The sequence below is a fragment of the Pleurodeles waltl genome, chromosome 3_1 (genome assembly GCF_031143425.1).
Source record: "Pleurodeles waltl isolate 20211129_DDA chromosome 3_1, aPleWal1.hap1.20221129, whole genome shotgun sequence".
NCBI classification, from domain to species: Eukaryota; Metazoa; Chordata; class Amphibia; order Caudata; family Salamandridae; genus Pleurodeles; species Pleurodeles waltl.
The window spans coordinates 518,324,354-518,340,078 of record NC_090440.1 but is presented as its reverse complement, the minus strand read 5'-3'; the positions used below and the strand labels follow the sequence as shown (position 1 = coordinate 518,340,078).

Genomic DNA, 15,725 nt, shown 5'->3' with positions numbered 1-15,725 from the left:
TTTGAATTATGCTACTGAATTTGACTGGGACATACCAGCACACACGATTTTGTGAAATTTCATAACATTGTGATCAGTGGCGGCTGGTAATTCAAGCAGGAGGGGGGAGACGTACATCCATCGACATGCACATTCACTCACACCCAGGCATTCACAAGAGTGCACGCAAACACCCACCATTCACAAACACACGGACACAACCAATCACAGAACGCACGCACAACACACTTAAATTCATACATACACACTTGCACGCACACATTAAACATTTTTTAAAAACTTACCAGCTGCAGTGGTGATCTCAGGTGTTGGGAGGGAAGCCTTTGAGTTTCCTGAAGGGTTGTGTCGGCTGCTTCCTCTCACTGGCTGACCTTGCAACAGCCAACATGAGGAGGCTGCAGTCCCCTCTTGTTGTAGAGTGGGATGGGGTCAGTGAGATTTGCTGGCCCCACCCCACTCTGTGACAAGGTGCCATTGATTGACAAGTAATACAATTAATGTGTACACTGTTCCAGGGAAAGATGTGACTAGGGAGTGTTAATGTTCAGGAGCAAGAGCCATTGATTGACACTCTGTCCTGGGAATTTTGAGGCTTAAAACTGAAGCGCACCAGACAGCTTCTGTCAGTGACACTCCCCCTCACCAGGGGGAGGGCCTTGCAGTGATTTTTCAGGCTGAAGAGGTCACGCCCACAGGTCTGCGAAATAGTCGGTCCAGCAAAGTTCAATTCAGGCAGCTGGAGTCTGCACATTTAATACATGTATAGCTCCTGGCAGCCTGACCTGAACCTAAAGAGTGTCTGTCAGGCTGACATGCTTATTGGAAAATCCTTGAATTGCTATGTAGGCCTGTTGGTCTCTGATTGTAAGCATGTGTTCATGCTGCGGTGCACAATTTATTTGTAAAAAGATGATAGTCGGGGCGTCAAGATGGTGGTCGCACTCTGAGAGTGCTCCGGACCCCTCCGTCATCCACCTGTGAAAGCCCTGTTGCCCTGTGGCCTAACTGCATCCAGGACGATTAAGAACCCCCCCGGAGGCGTACAGAGGGAAGTGTAGAGCCGGAGGCAGCCGGCGTAGGCTGAGGGCGGCGGGAGCTGCGGCCGCTGGGCTGGGCCTACCTGTGGGGCCTACTTGGTGTGCAGGCCCGAAAGGACGGATCCGACGAGATCGGCCTCGACACGAGGCGGAAGCCGCGGGAGGAGGGGATCGGCGTGCGCTGTGTGCTGGGGAGGTGTCCCCGGCGAGAAGAGTGACGGTCAGAAGGAGGCCCGGGTGGTGTGTTCCGCCTGCCGTCCCAGGTGGGGGAGCAGCACCACTTGGGCTCATCGTCCTCAGAAGAACGGCTGGACACGGCTGCAGAGGAAGGAAAAATGTTCCCCCTCCCCCGGAGGTGAGGAGAGGAGGCATCCGCAGGAGCTGAGCCACCCAAAAGGCAACAGTGTGGCAGCCGTGGGGAAGGTGGAGCGTGCCTGGTGACCGAGGTGAGCGGGAAAGGAGGCCATTCATTTCTAGATTCCTGCACTTCAAAGACCGAGACGCTATACTTGGCAAGGAGAGAAAGCAACCTGAGGTCCGGTGGGAAAACCACAAAATTCTGATCTTTCCAGACTATATGAGAGAGGTACAAACCAAACGCCGCTCATATGAAGCTGTTAAGCAGAAACTGAGAGCAATGCAACAGACATACATGCTGCTGTTCCCTGCGCGCCTTAAGGTCCTTTTCAATTTAAGGCCCTTTTTTTTGAGACACCATAATCTTCATGGGAATGACTCCTGGAGGAGCACCGGGTTCCCAGGCGAGAGCCTCCCCCTCAGTCGGGGGACTCTCGGTTACTCCAGAGAGACGACTCCTTGGGCCCAAGGCGTTGCAGGGGCACACAGTATCTCATCATAGAAGGCTAAACACAGAACCAAGCCTCTCCGAGGCAGTCCCAGAGGGATTCAAGGCTCACCCGATGTCAACTGACAAAGCCCGCACGGGCAAGACTTGCCGATGCCGGAGGATGACCGACTGAGCCAAACTCACTCTCTGGCCTGACACGCAATGCGACTGCTGTTCTGGATAAGCTATGCAGCGCGAGGGGGAGAACTTAGAACTCGAGGCCACTATCAGAAGCAGGATAGGGGCATACCTGCAGAATCCCTAATATGTGGACCGGTCCACCACTCCACACCCAATACGGATATTTTGGTTTGGGGTACTTTGTTATGTTTTGGGGTGACAGATGCTTCCGGGCTGAAAGTATGGGGTGAGTGCAGTTGGGGGGAGTTGTGGGGGTTGATTTTCAAGTTTCGCTCTTGCTATATTTTAGTTATGTTAACCTTCCTTATTACAGGTGGTCACAGCATGTCCCTAGATTCAAACCACTGGCAGGCCTCCCCGGGGGAGATTCCCCATCCGTTGGCCCCCTCCACAGGGACGCTAGCGCGCATAAAGTCCTAAACACTCATAAATACTGTTTCTCCACACATCTCTGGACGTCTTAACAAAGTCCTGTCTTAGAATGTTAATTGACTCTAAGACACAATCAAGAGATTTGCAGTTTTTAGTACTCTTCATCGCTCCGCTCCCTCAGTGACGTTGGGTGGAGGGGTTGGGTCTTTGTGACGTGTGGCGAATCTGACACCTCAGAGTGCGACAGTACACATATACATCAGCGGCGCATCATACGCACGCAAGAATAGAATTGCTCTTCATGCCGGCTCCTGATACCTTTCGGGTTCGCCACCATGGAGATAGTTCCCTGAGGAGTCTCAGATCTCACACCACTCCTTATGCAGATAAACGACCCTGGCATAGGCCAGCACCCTATGTGGCGACTCAATGCCTTGTGCCTTCAAGATGAAACTGTTCAGGCCATGCGGGCAGAAGTCACACAGTATTTTGAGCACAATACTGGCTCCATGCAGTTGGCAGGTGTCCTCTGGGCTGCCGACAAGACCACCTTTCGAGGGCACACTAGGCGTCTCTTCCGAGAGTGGGAGCGGGCAAAGAACCAATAGGTGGCTTACTGTGAGGCACAGGCACTGCATTTGGAAATGCAACTCTCATCCACTAATCACGTGCCCGCAAATAGGCAACTGCGATTGAGTCAGGAGGAAAACTGTCACCTTCTGCTTGAGTCCGCTAAGCATATGTGGTGCATCTCAGAGGCACGCATATATGGATGGTGCAATAAGAATGTTAAGTTACTGCATAGGCTGGCATCCAGACCTCTACTTGGTAGTATTATTCCTGAAATAATTAATGACTCCGATACCCATTGCCAGACGCCCCATGATATCGCTCAGGGATTTGCTAAGTATTACGCCGTACTTTATGCAGAATGACGTGGCCCCAGACAGAGAGGGAATACCCTCTGTTGAGTGACATATCCCTTCCTAGACTCTCAACTGAGTGAAGAGAGGAATTAGATAAACTTATAACGCTGGAGAACATTGGTGAGGTGGTGTCGGCCCTGGCCGCGGGCAAAACCCTGTGCCCGGACGGATTCCCTGCAGAACTTTACCGCAGGTACGGCGACCTCTTGGCCCCACACTTATAAATCTATATGCCGAGGCTGAGCAAACTGGCAGCATCACCATGGACCTTAATCAGGCCACAATCGTAATGATTCCGAAGTCCCAGCCGCCCTCGACCTCCTGCACTGCCGACTGCCCCATCTCGCTCCTCAACACTGAAATAAAAATTCTATCTACAATATTGGCTAGTAGATTAAAGAGAGTAATGCCCTCCCTGGTCCACCCGGACCAATGCAGATTTATGCTGGACAGAAGCACCCGCCACTGCCTTAGACGCCTCAATGCAGCATTGGCTCATAGACTTTGAGAAAGTGTTTGACACGGTGAACTGGTCGTATCTTGCCCAAGTACTCATTAAGGCGGGGTTGGACCTCGGTTTAGAGGGCTGGTGCAACTCCTCTACTTTAACCCAACAGCTCGTATGCAGGTCAGCGGGGTGGTTTCAACCCTCTTCCCCATCCGCCAGGGAACTAGTCAAGGATGTTCCCTATCTCCACTTCTCTTTGCCCTTGAAATTGAGCCCTTAGCGAGGGTCGTAAGGGAAGACCCACTTATCGAGGGGTGGGCAATGCCCCTGAATGTCCTGGGTAGAGTTGCGCTGTATAAAATGATGATTTTGCCCCGCTTTCTTTATCTTCTACAAAACCACCCCATCAAATCCCCAGGGGATGGTTTAGGGAAATGGAAGCAATACGATGACAATATTTATGGCATAATTCTCATCCCAGACTTGCTTTACACACTTGCCAGAGGGACGTGCACGAGGGAGGGCTCGGACTGTCCAACCTATATCTCTATTATTCAGCTATGCAGCTCTTGGTGATCAATGATTGGTTGACAGGCGGGTGGTCCGATCCAGCGTATCAACTTGAACTGCTGACAATGGCATTCCTCAAATTGGTTGATTTACTGTATGGTAAATACAGTGGTAAGTACTGTGGGTCCCCCTTCCCACAAACGGTTCCCAAAATTACGAGAGTGGTGTTTGTGGGCTGGAGGGCAGCACAGAGGGGGACCATGTGGTGGAAAAATCTCACTCAACAAACCCCACTGTGGCAGGGTACATGGTTACGTGAAGTCTCAGTGCTGGAGGGGTTCCACAAGTGGGACAAAATAGGTATTTCCCTGTTGGGGATGTCTGAACGGGTTCCCGCATGCTGTCCTTCCAAGAGCTACAGGAGCAGTACTTAATCTCCAGGACACAGTTTCATAAGTAGTTACAGTTGCAGCACGCATTAGTGGCCCACGTCTGGGCTGGTACGGTCCTCCCTGAGTTTGGTCCAGCGGAGGTGAAAGTCATGATGGGTGGCTTGGGCACGGGTGGAATATCGCAGATTTATATTACCCTGGTCACCAACACAGCAGTGCCACTGGCAAGCCTCAGAGAGTGCTGGGAAGATTGGCTTGGTCCGGAGGAGGAGGACTGGCGTGAAACCTTGATGGCTCCCATGGAGTTGACTATGACTACCCGCCTGCGGCGGGTGCAGGCATACCACCTGCATAGCACATACCTTACCCCTGACAGAATGCGCAAAGCAGGTCTCCGGCCACATGCTGACTGCCTCCAATGCTCATGTCCCAACGCAGACTTCTATTACATGTTGTGGGTCTGTCCGCGCATAGCGGCCTCCTGGCAGGCAGTGACCAGAGAGCTTTCGGAGGTGCTGGCAATGGAGGTAGACATGGCCCACTGTAGATCCTTTTGGGAGTCCTCGAGGAAGCAGAAAATAACAGGGCAGATCTGTTTTTTCTGGGGATAGCATGCTTGGTGGCCAAACGTGACATAGCAGCCGTGTATAACGCGGAGGCGGTGCCAACGCTCACTGGATGGAGGCAGTGGGTCGATTGGTGTGCTCGACAGGAGAAACTAGTATATGAATCAAAAGAATGCCCGGGTAGATATAACAAAATACGTGAGAAATGGAGGTGGACACTGTAATATATTTTATGGAGTAATTTGTCTTATGGTAAAACTAAGTGAATATAGCTGTGGACGAACCGAAGTACAGGGAAATGCTTGATTGAGGGCCATGGGGTTGATTGTAATTGTTAATGTATGCTGTGGTGGATCTGTGGTGCAGATGTGACCTGTTGCTATCATGCTGTTGACACAATAAAAATGCATAAAATGGTTTATCAAAAAAATATATATATGATAGTCTCATTCATCCAACCAGGATGGCTGCAACTGTATGTATAATCTGTGTTTTTCTATAGGTACCGCTGATGATATTGCGTGCCATTTGCCAGTCTGTATACGTTTTGACCTCTTATAGTATACATGCCAACTTGTAAATACATTTCGCTGTGTGAGGAGGGGTGGGGCCATCCCTCCACCAAATCTACCACCCCCACCCAAAAAAGGGTTGCTGAGGCTGTTGCCGATGTCCTGGGGTATTTTCACCCCCTTTGATGCCATTGTCTGTTTACTGTCTTCACAGAAACCTGGAGAGCCATTTTGTTCAGTAGTTTGCAGCTTGTCTTTCCTGCCATTGTGTGATTTTGACTCCTCATCGAGTGACCGTGTGGAGGGAGACGAAATTGTGTGACACAGAGTGGCACCATATGAGTTGTTAAGTCAAATGTAAGAGATGTAAAACTTAGCTCAGAGGGTTAACGGAGTTAGAAGAAGTAAATATGAGTTTTCTGTGTCATCTTTGGACATACCTTTCAACCTACTAAATCTGTATGAAGGGAGAGTGGTGCTGTTGATGACAGGCGATCCAATTGACATAATGGAAGGTGACCTGTTTTTTTGCTGGGAGAGAACTGTTCCCAGGTCAGTGACTTTGCTATAGTCTGTGGGAAGCATTTAGCAGTGCGGCATGGGGGAAATGATTACACAGTGGGGGGCAATCATCACATTCAAGATGAATTGAGTTATATGTGTGGACGCACACATGCACTCTTGGACTTTATAGCTTCAGATGTGTTTGTGAGGTACAGCAAAAAAACACTTTTAACACAGGATCCTCCATGTAACACACTAAGCGAGAAATAGGTTTAAATGGTTTGCACATAATTTCACCAAATCTGTAATGTACATTGAACGTACTGGATGTATGGAAACAGATGACCTAGTCATATGATAGGTTACAGATGTGTGTTGCACAACTTAACTGGACAAAATATGTTGACAATAACATGCATCTATTGCAAGCATGACAAATTGCTTTGATACTAAGTAAAAAGATGTGTCCCAAATCCACAAACTGGCATCTGTCAGATCAAATAAATTACCCTCAAAAGCGTTACTTGTGCAACATTATGGAGACCATTCAAAAATAAGAAACACTGCAATTTTTTTCTCCTGTAGCCCTAACTCACCCTTCCACCAGTGCACTTCATATGAAACACATGGAATGTTTGTAAATGCTCAGTATTTATGCCAGTAATCTAGTCTACTTAATAACTCAACAACATTAAATAGTAACACATAGCCAAACAAGGAAATTATATTATATCCACACTGATGTCATTGTTCATGTCAACAGTAAAGTGATATGGAATGCCACGAGTGAGCTCATTGATGGAATTTCTCATGGCAACTGCCACATCATGTGTGAGGTCATAAGCAGTCCACTTCAGGATAAGCTATGATTTTCTTTACGAGGTTGAGAGTTATGATTTGTATAGCTAGCCATAACTGGCCAATTTCAAGTGTTTTGGGGTTTCGGTTTGTCACTGTGGTGTAACTTTTTGTGTTTGTTTTTCAGTGATTTTCTTAGATTTTTACTCCCAATGGAATACCCAAGTTGTAGTTTTATTATAACTCTATCTTATTCAGCGAATTAGGTTTTTTAAAGCAACATTAACAGTTGACCAAAGCTCTTGGTCTGTGACAAGGCCCTGCTCCCAATCGGCCATACTTTTTGAACTGTGCACTGTGAAGTTTTAGACAGGGCCTGGCATGTGATTTACCCCTCCAGCCACCCTCCTGTGCACCTAGACCATGCAGCACAAATCAGAACTTACAATAGGGATCTTGCATGTGGCGTATTCTATAAATAACCTTTAGACCCATTGATCAGTACAGGTCAAATTTGGATAAAACAAATATATAAACATCCATATGTTTAGAAAAGTGTGTGTGTGAGAAAGAGAGAAAGAAGGGTTGCTTAGAATTACAAATCTAATATGCCAATGTGGTGCTCAGTAATCATCTAAAACCATGATGCTGAAGGTATACTTCTTTACATAGGTGAAAGAATGAAGCAATCAATTGTTTTTATGTTCCGGCTTCATGCTCAGCTGTCACCAGACAATTATGTGAGGATCATTAGAGAGGGGCTTTGCCTCCGCCCAGTTGGTGGGAGTACAATTTTTGATTGGGCAGAAGTTGTGTGGTTCCACAAAAAAGTGCTTGTCCTCCACAAAGCTGTGCTCATTTTTCCAGCTGTCTGAGCTTGAACTTCAGGAGCACAAACATGACATTGAAATGAGATTAAAGTGTCTCAGATGACTAGTTTATAGTGTTTTTCCTGGCAGCAGCACAGAGGAGAGCAGAGGAGGGCAGTCATTAACCTACATGGCTGTTTGTGCAGTTGTCACCTGACATTTTAACCTACACCAATATTATTCTATAAATGTATGATGGAATAACTAATGCGAAAATCACACATGCCTGAACAACACGATCAGAACAACGACCGCATTGTTACCACGAATGCTTTTAGTACGCATGCCTTTACAACAATTTTTTGCTGTAAGAGCATGCCTAATAAAGGCATGTGTGGGAACGGTGTGCGTGCTTCTAGCATGCCACCCCCCACCTACCCCAAGGCCCAGAAGTTCCCCACCCCTAATACTAAAACTACCCAGACCCCCCAACCCCTGCCCCTAAACATAAAAGGACCCAAATACCCCCCACCCACCCTGAGCCCTAAAACCTTCCCCGACTCCCCCACCCCTGCCCCCAAAAACAGAACTACACCCACCCTCAAAAACAAAATTATCCTGAACCCCCACCCCTAAAACAAAACTACCCTGACCCCATCCCCAAAAACAAAGTACCATAATCCCCTCACCCATGCCCCCAAAAAACAAACTACCCCAACCCCCTACCCCGCCCCTAAAAACCAAACTACCCGACCCTCTACCGCCACCCCTAAAAGCAAAACTACCCCAATCCCCCACCCCCTAAAAACAAAATTACCCCGACCCCCGCCCCTAAAAACCAAACTACCCGACCCCATCCCAAAAAAAAACAACCCCACTCCTAAAAACAGAACTACCCGACCCTCCACACCTACTCTGAAAAACAAACTACCCTACCCCCACCCGCCCCTAAACACCAAACTACCTCGATCATCCCTGCCCCTACAAGCAAAACTACCCCCACCCCGCCCCCAAAAACAAACGTACCCTGGCCCCCCACCCCGCCTTTAAAAATGAAACTACCCTGATCCCCCGCCCCCAAAAACAGAACTACCCCGACCCCCCACCCCGCCCCTAAAAACAAAACTACCCCGACCCCCCAACCCCATCCCTAAAAAAACAAAATACCCCAATACCCCCACTCCTCACCCCTAAAAACAAAACTACCCCAACCCGTCACTGGAAACAAAATTACCCCGATCCTCCCACCCGTGAAAACAAAACTACCCCAACCATCCATCCCGCCACTAAAACCAAAACTATCCCCTGACCACCCCACCCCCACCCCAGGCCCTTAACCCCTTCGCTGCCAGGCCTTTTCCCCCTCCTGTGCCAGGCCTTTTTTTGGCTATTTGGGGCAGTTCGCGCTTAGGCCCTCATAACTTTTTGTCCACATAAGCTAGCCAAGCCAAATTTGCGTCCTTTTTTCCCAACATGCTAGGGATTCTAGAGGTACCCAGACTTTGGGTGTTCCCCTGAAGGAGGCCAAGAAATTAGCCAAAATACAGTGAAAAGTTCGTTTTTTTAAAAAGAATTGGAGAAAGTGGCTGCAGAAGAAGGCTTGTGGTTTTTCCCCTGAAAATGGCATCAACAAAGGGTTTGCGGTGCTAAAATCCCAGGTGCCTAGTGGTTTCTGCCCCCCTTGGGGGCAGATTGGCGTAGCAAAAATCGAAATGGCCTAAATACAATTTTCCCTTCCAGGGGAGCGACCTTTGTCCAAGGGGTCGCTCCCCATCTGTAAAACAAAAACAAAAAATCCCCGGTGCCTAGTGGTTTCTGCCCCCCGTTGGGGGCAGATCGGCCAAATCAAAATAGGCTGATCTGCCCCCCAGGGGGGCAGAAATAGCCTAAAATAAATTTGCTCCCCAGTGGAATGACCCTTGCCTAAGGGGTCGCTCCCCTTGCGTGAAATCCACATAAAAATAAAAGTGGTTTCTGTCCCCCTTGGTGGCAGATTGGCCTCATAAAAATAGGCCAATCTGCCCCCAAGGGGTGCAGAAATGGCCTAAATATAATTTGCCCTCTAGGGGAGCGACCCTTGCCTAAGGGGTTGCTCCCCACCTCCAAAAAAACAGAACAACACAAAAATAAAAAAAAATAAAAAAAATGATCCCTGGTGCCTAGAGGTTTCTGCCCCTTTGGGGGCAGATTGACCTAAAATTGGCCGATCTGCCAATTTGCCCCTCAGGGGAGCGACCCTTGCCTAATGGGTCACTCCCCATCTCTAAAAAAGCAAACTAAAAAAAACACCAAAAAAAATTGCCCTGGCACCTAGAGGTTTCTGCCCCCGGGGGGAGCAGAAATGGCCTAAAATAAATCCCCCCCAACCCCATCCCCCAGGAGCGACCCTTGCCTATGGGGTCGCTCCCCCTGCGTGACATTGGTGCAAAAATAAATCCCAGGTGCCTAGTGGTTTCTGCCCCCCTTGGGGGCAGATTGGCGTAGCAAAAATCGAAATGGCCTAAATACAATTTTCCCTTCCAGGGGAGCGACCTTTGTCCAAGGGGTCGCTCCCCATCTGTAAAACAAAAACAAAAAATCCCCGGTGCCTAGTGGTTTCTGCCCCCCGTTGGGGGCAGATCGGCCAAATCAAAATAGGCTGATCTGCCCCCCAGGGGGGCAGAAATAGCCTAAAATAAATTTGCTCCCCAGGGGAATGACCCTTGCCTAAGGGGTCGCTCCCCTTGCGTGAAATCCACATAAAAATAAAAGTGGTTTCTGTCCCCCTTGGTGGCAGATTGGCCTCATAAAAATAGGCCAATCTGCCCCCAAGGGGTGCAGAAATGGCCTAAATATAATTTGCCCTCTAGGGGAGCGACCCTTGCCTAAGGGGTTGCTCCCCACCTCCAAAAAAACAGAACAACACAAAAAGAAAAAAAAAAAAAAAAATGATCCCTGGTGCCTAGAGGTTTCTGATCCCCTCGGGGGCAGATCGGCCTAAAAATAGACCGAAAAGGCCTTCCGAAAAAATGCCCCCCTGGGAGCGACCCTTGCCCAAGGGGTCGCTCCCCTATGCCACTTTCAAAAAGAAAAAAGAAAATCCCTGGTGTCTAGTGGGCGTTTCAAAAGCCGGATTGCTTGGCAATCCGGCTTTTGAAACGCAGAGAGAGACTTGAAGCCTCTCTCGGCCTCCCCCACGTGATCGGAAGCTGAGCTTCCAGCGCGATGGGAGGAAGCCCTGTGACAAATCAGCGCGCGATCGCGCGCTGACGTCACAGGGGGGTGGGGGAGGTCGGGTTGGAAGGGGAAGGGCTTCCCCTTCCATCCCTGCCTTGGGGGGGTGGATGGGGAGCACAGGGGGGGGGGAGCGCTCCCCCAAGTTCCCGGGTGCAGGACGAGGTGATCTCGTCCAAGGCACCCGGGAAACGGTGCCCTGGATGAGTTCACCTCATCCAGGGCACCGTAGGGGTTAATCCACCCCACCCCTAACAACTACCCCCCAACCCCACTTATCTGAATGCCTCCTCTCCCGATCCACTCTGCCTTTTTCTCTGTCTTATGCATTGTTCAGCACATGCGTGGTTAAGGCAGAGGAAAAGGCAGTCGTTGTTCCGGCTTGCGTTGTTCATTGCAGTCATCGCTGAGGATGTTTCCCTTATTTTACAGTTATTTGCATCCACACAATTGCATATCCAGTCCCATGCGATTATCATACAACATTTGTTTAAAAGCAGACTTTTCTACTTGGCACTATGTGCAGGGTCATCCCCAAACGTGTTATTTTCAGCCTGCTGTTTCCCGGACCCGTTTTTGTTGTCTTTTAGGACTCTATGCACTTTACCACTGCTAACTAGTGCTAAAGGGCTTGTGCTCTCCTCCTTAAACATAGAAAAAGTGGTTTACACCCAATTGGCACATTTACTTATAAGTCTCTAGTAAAGTGGTAGTACATGTACCCAGGGCTGGTAAACTAAATGCTACTAGTGGGTCAGTATCCTGTCTGCTCTACAGGCGTAACAATTGTGTATGCCTTAATTATGAAGTGTAGGCTTTTGTCATTGTTGGATTAGAGGCCTCCCTACTTAATCCAGCACTTGCCGACCACACAGCCTTTTCGCATTACGATGGGAGACTGCTACTGCAGCAGTTTCCTTAATTACATTATTGAGTCATTCGGGTACCAATACGTTGGGCCTCTGGAATTGTTTGGCAGGGTTTGCCCTGGGGGCCTTGTGTCCTTTGGGTAGTAATTCCTTACTTTTGGATGAAGGGATTACCTCTTCATGGTTTTCTTTGGTTACCATTGTGCATTAATTACCAGGCATGCATCATAATGTCCTGATGATGATGAATCTATAATTTAAGGAGGATTGAAACGTTGTTGACATAGGCACTCTGACCCTTTTGATTATGCACAATTGATTATGGGTATAGATGTGTCCAGTTATGTATATTTGTGACTCTGTATTCTTGGAATCTTTTGTCACACACCTATGCCTGAGTGACTTTTTGTAACTTGTTGTGTGCCCCATGGGGGTACTTACACTTCTTATTATATTAATTGTATCGATAAATACATGGTTTTAAATGGTTGATTGAACAAAGCATTCTGGGCGTTATTTCCCCCAGTGCGTTATTTGTTATGTTATGTTTAGGGACCTCTGTTCCTTGCAATAGTAGTGGGTCTGCAACACTTATTATGCGACTCTCTTAAGTAGCCCTTTACAACCTGCCTCATGCCTGCCATTGCAGCCTGTGTGAAGTTTTTGACTGCCGTTATGACCTGGCAAAATTAACATTTTGACAGGCCTACCCCTTCCTTTTTAATACTTATAACTCACCCCGAGGGTAGGCCCTAACAGCCCATAGGGCAGAGTGCTGTGCATTTACACAGATGAACATGTACATTTGTTGTACATGTCCTGGTAGTGAAAAACTCTCAAATTCATTCTTCACTATTGCAAGGCCTTCCTTTCCCACAGGATAACAGTGGGCTACCCTATCACATCTAATAAGTGATAGGTTTTGGTTAGGAGCAGATAGGAATGTCATGTTTAGAGTCTGGGGAATTTAAGTCACAATTCTGAAAGTGCCAGGTTTAGAAAGTTGGCATTTTCTTGTCCTAACCTTTTGGTGCCTGTGGCCTGTTCCTGGGTCACATGACTAGATGTAATTGACCTGTGTGTATTCCTCCAACACAGTATAACTACAGAGCATCTGGGTGTTGGCAGGATGGGGCAACCTGGATAGATTGTTGGGGTATGGGAAAGGGGGAGCTGTAACTTACCACACTTGCACTTGTACGGCACTGGTCCAGCTCACACACAAAGGACTTCACGCAAGCCTATTGTGCTGAAATTTAGAAGGTAATTCGTTCAGCAAGACTAACCTGATCCTTTTTTGAGGCACGTGTGCCACTGAGGTCAGCCTGTACTTGTGACTTTTTTTTAACCCGTCCTTGCACAACCATATAACCAAGATTGGTGCTTTGTGCCTTTAAGCACTATACTTACATGAAACCTTTGAAATTGCATATTTCCAGTTCTGCTGATTGGATTCTTGTCATTTTGCTGTCAAATATTTTAGTGTGGGATTCTTCTTGTGTTGATGTTTTCACTTTATGTGCAGCATACATACTTTGCACATGGCCTCTAAGTTAAGCCTGACTGCTTTTGTGCCAAGCTACCAGACGGTTAAACACAGTGTGGTATCTGGTGGTCAGACCCTCTCCATACACCTGGTCTGTCACTGGGTGAGTTTGGGTTCTAGGCATGTTGTGATTCAAATGCTGTGAGGGTTTGAGAGCTGGAGTATGTTAAAAAAGTTTGTGCTGAGCTTGGTGGGGTGATTTCATGTATCTTAATAATCTAATGAAGAAGGATTCAAAGAAGATAAACTTTGCATAACATGTCTACACCTTCACACTGGCGATGAGTGGAAATGGCACATCGCTTGTTACACCTCAACAGTTGCCATTTAGTGACGCCATTTGGGATTGCTGACTCATACTAATTGGTACCTCAACACCGCTTCAGGTTGGTTCATTTTGCCTTTTTTCTCCCACTGTAACTCGACCGCTAGTATTAATTTTGGATATTTCGAGAGTGGCCCAAGGGTATTGCTCGCGCTGTACCTCGGGCCATCATACGAGCAGAGTGCTGCGTGCTGAGCAATCTCAGTGTCACATGAGTGCTGCTGCGCACAAATCAATGTACAGTACTTGTTTACTGATAACCAGGCACGTCTTCACATTCTCATTGCCACTGTTCTTGCTGTGCTCTTGGGAGCAATTTACAGCATTACTTGAGCAGTGCTGTGCAACAATCAGTGCACATGCTCTGAGTACCTTGCAGTTTCTTAGCAACAGAGCGATCGCATGTCACATGAGTAGTGCGGTATTTCTATCTAAGCAACAAGGACGTGTCTACATGTTCCCGGTGGCCATTTTGCTTTGGTGAATCTCCGACCTGACCTAATCTTCACTTGACACACACACTCCAGCAACTGATTGCTCGTTATCACCGCTTCTAAAGTTGGACCCAACTTTCTGTGTGTGTGAACACGGCATAAGGAAACCAGAGTGTCAAGTTTTTATTTCTTGACTTGAGAAGCAACTATTTTTGAATAGTACTCTGCACTTCCCTCTTGATACTGAATAACTGTATATTTTTAACCTACCTACCTATGCATTCACTTTAATTTTTATCTCGGAATCCTTATTGTCTTTGATCTCCAGATGATTTGTTGCCGAATTTTGTTTTAATTTTGTTCTGGAACTCTTTTATGTAAACATTTACCTTTTATCCCTGACAGATGGATACTCGGTTATTAATCAAATACCGGTAAAATTAGCATGTTAAATGGTGTAATTGAAGCTGTAATCTATTGTATTGTACAGTAAGGCAGAACGTAAGCCCTCCTCTATTCTTTCTATCATCCCATGGGGAGCCCATTCTTCACTGGTTTAAGTTGTGGTAAATCTTTGAGTGCTGAACGTAAAACCTCCATGTTGACACACTGTCTTGGTCTGGAGGGGCAAAAAGTGTATTCGCATCTTCCCAACTTGAGTGAGCTTGATTCATCTTACTTAAATTAGTTTGAAGTTTGTACAAAAAAGTTGGACTTACATTATCTCCCCAAGGTGAGCACAGTGCTAGAGCAGTTCCATTTTGGGAAGCGAATGCAGAGGTCTGTTGAGTCATTGGAAGAATATATAACATCATTACACAAGTTAGCATCAACATGTAATTTTGGCACTTCGTGTGAGGAATGGTTAAGGGATCAATTTATGCTAGGTTGCATTATTGAAAAGGCAGGGGAGGCATTGTGACAAAAAGACAATCCTTCTTTGAACGATGTACTAACTATGGCAAAAACTCTTGAGCACTCAAGGGCGTATGTGGACACTATAAGGGAGACTAATGCACATGAAAGGAAAGATGGTGCTCAGGTCAGGGGTGTGAGGGTCAAAACATTTAAAAAAGGTGACTTCAATGACAGTAAGAAACCTCAACTTTGTTGTTTGCATTGAGATAGCTCTTCACATTTAGCTTATTGTAAAGATTATCCAGGGTGGAAGTCTGTCTGTAAGAAATGTGGATGCAAAGGTCATTTTATTGTGACTCAGGTAGTGACAGAAGTGAAGTAAGAGAAGTGGAATGTGTATCAGGGGATGATTATAATTAGATTGTGTTACAAGTAGGAGCTAAGGGGGATGAAGGTCCAGTGGATGTAAAGCATGCTCGAGGTGCTAATGTAAGCATGCTGTTTAACTCTGGAGCCAAAATTACATTGGTACCAAAATAATTTTATGACCAGGAATTAAAAGCGAAAGTAGAATTGTTAAAATCAGATATAAAACCAGGAGGGAATGGAGGGTAGCCT

At 47.2% G+C, this 15,725-nt stretch overlaps 1 protein-coding gene across 2 annotated transcripts in view; it reads left to right on the top strand.

Moving 5' to 3' along the window:
• The window catches only part of ADAMTS17 (ADAM metallopeptidase with thrombospondin type 1 motif 17), a 1,096,962-nt gene that overhangs the window by 685,542 nt on the left and 395,695 nt on the right, over positions 1–15,725 (top strand). The gene's annotated exons all lie outside the window — the stretch shown is intronic.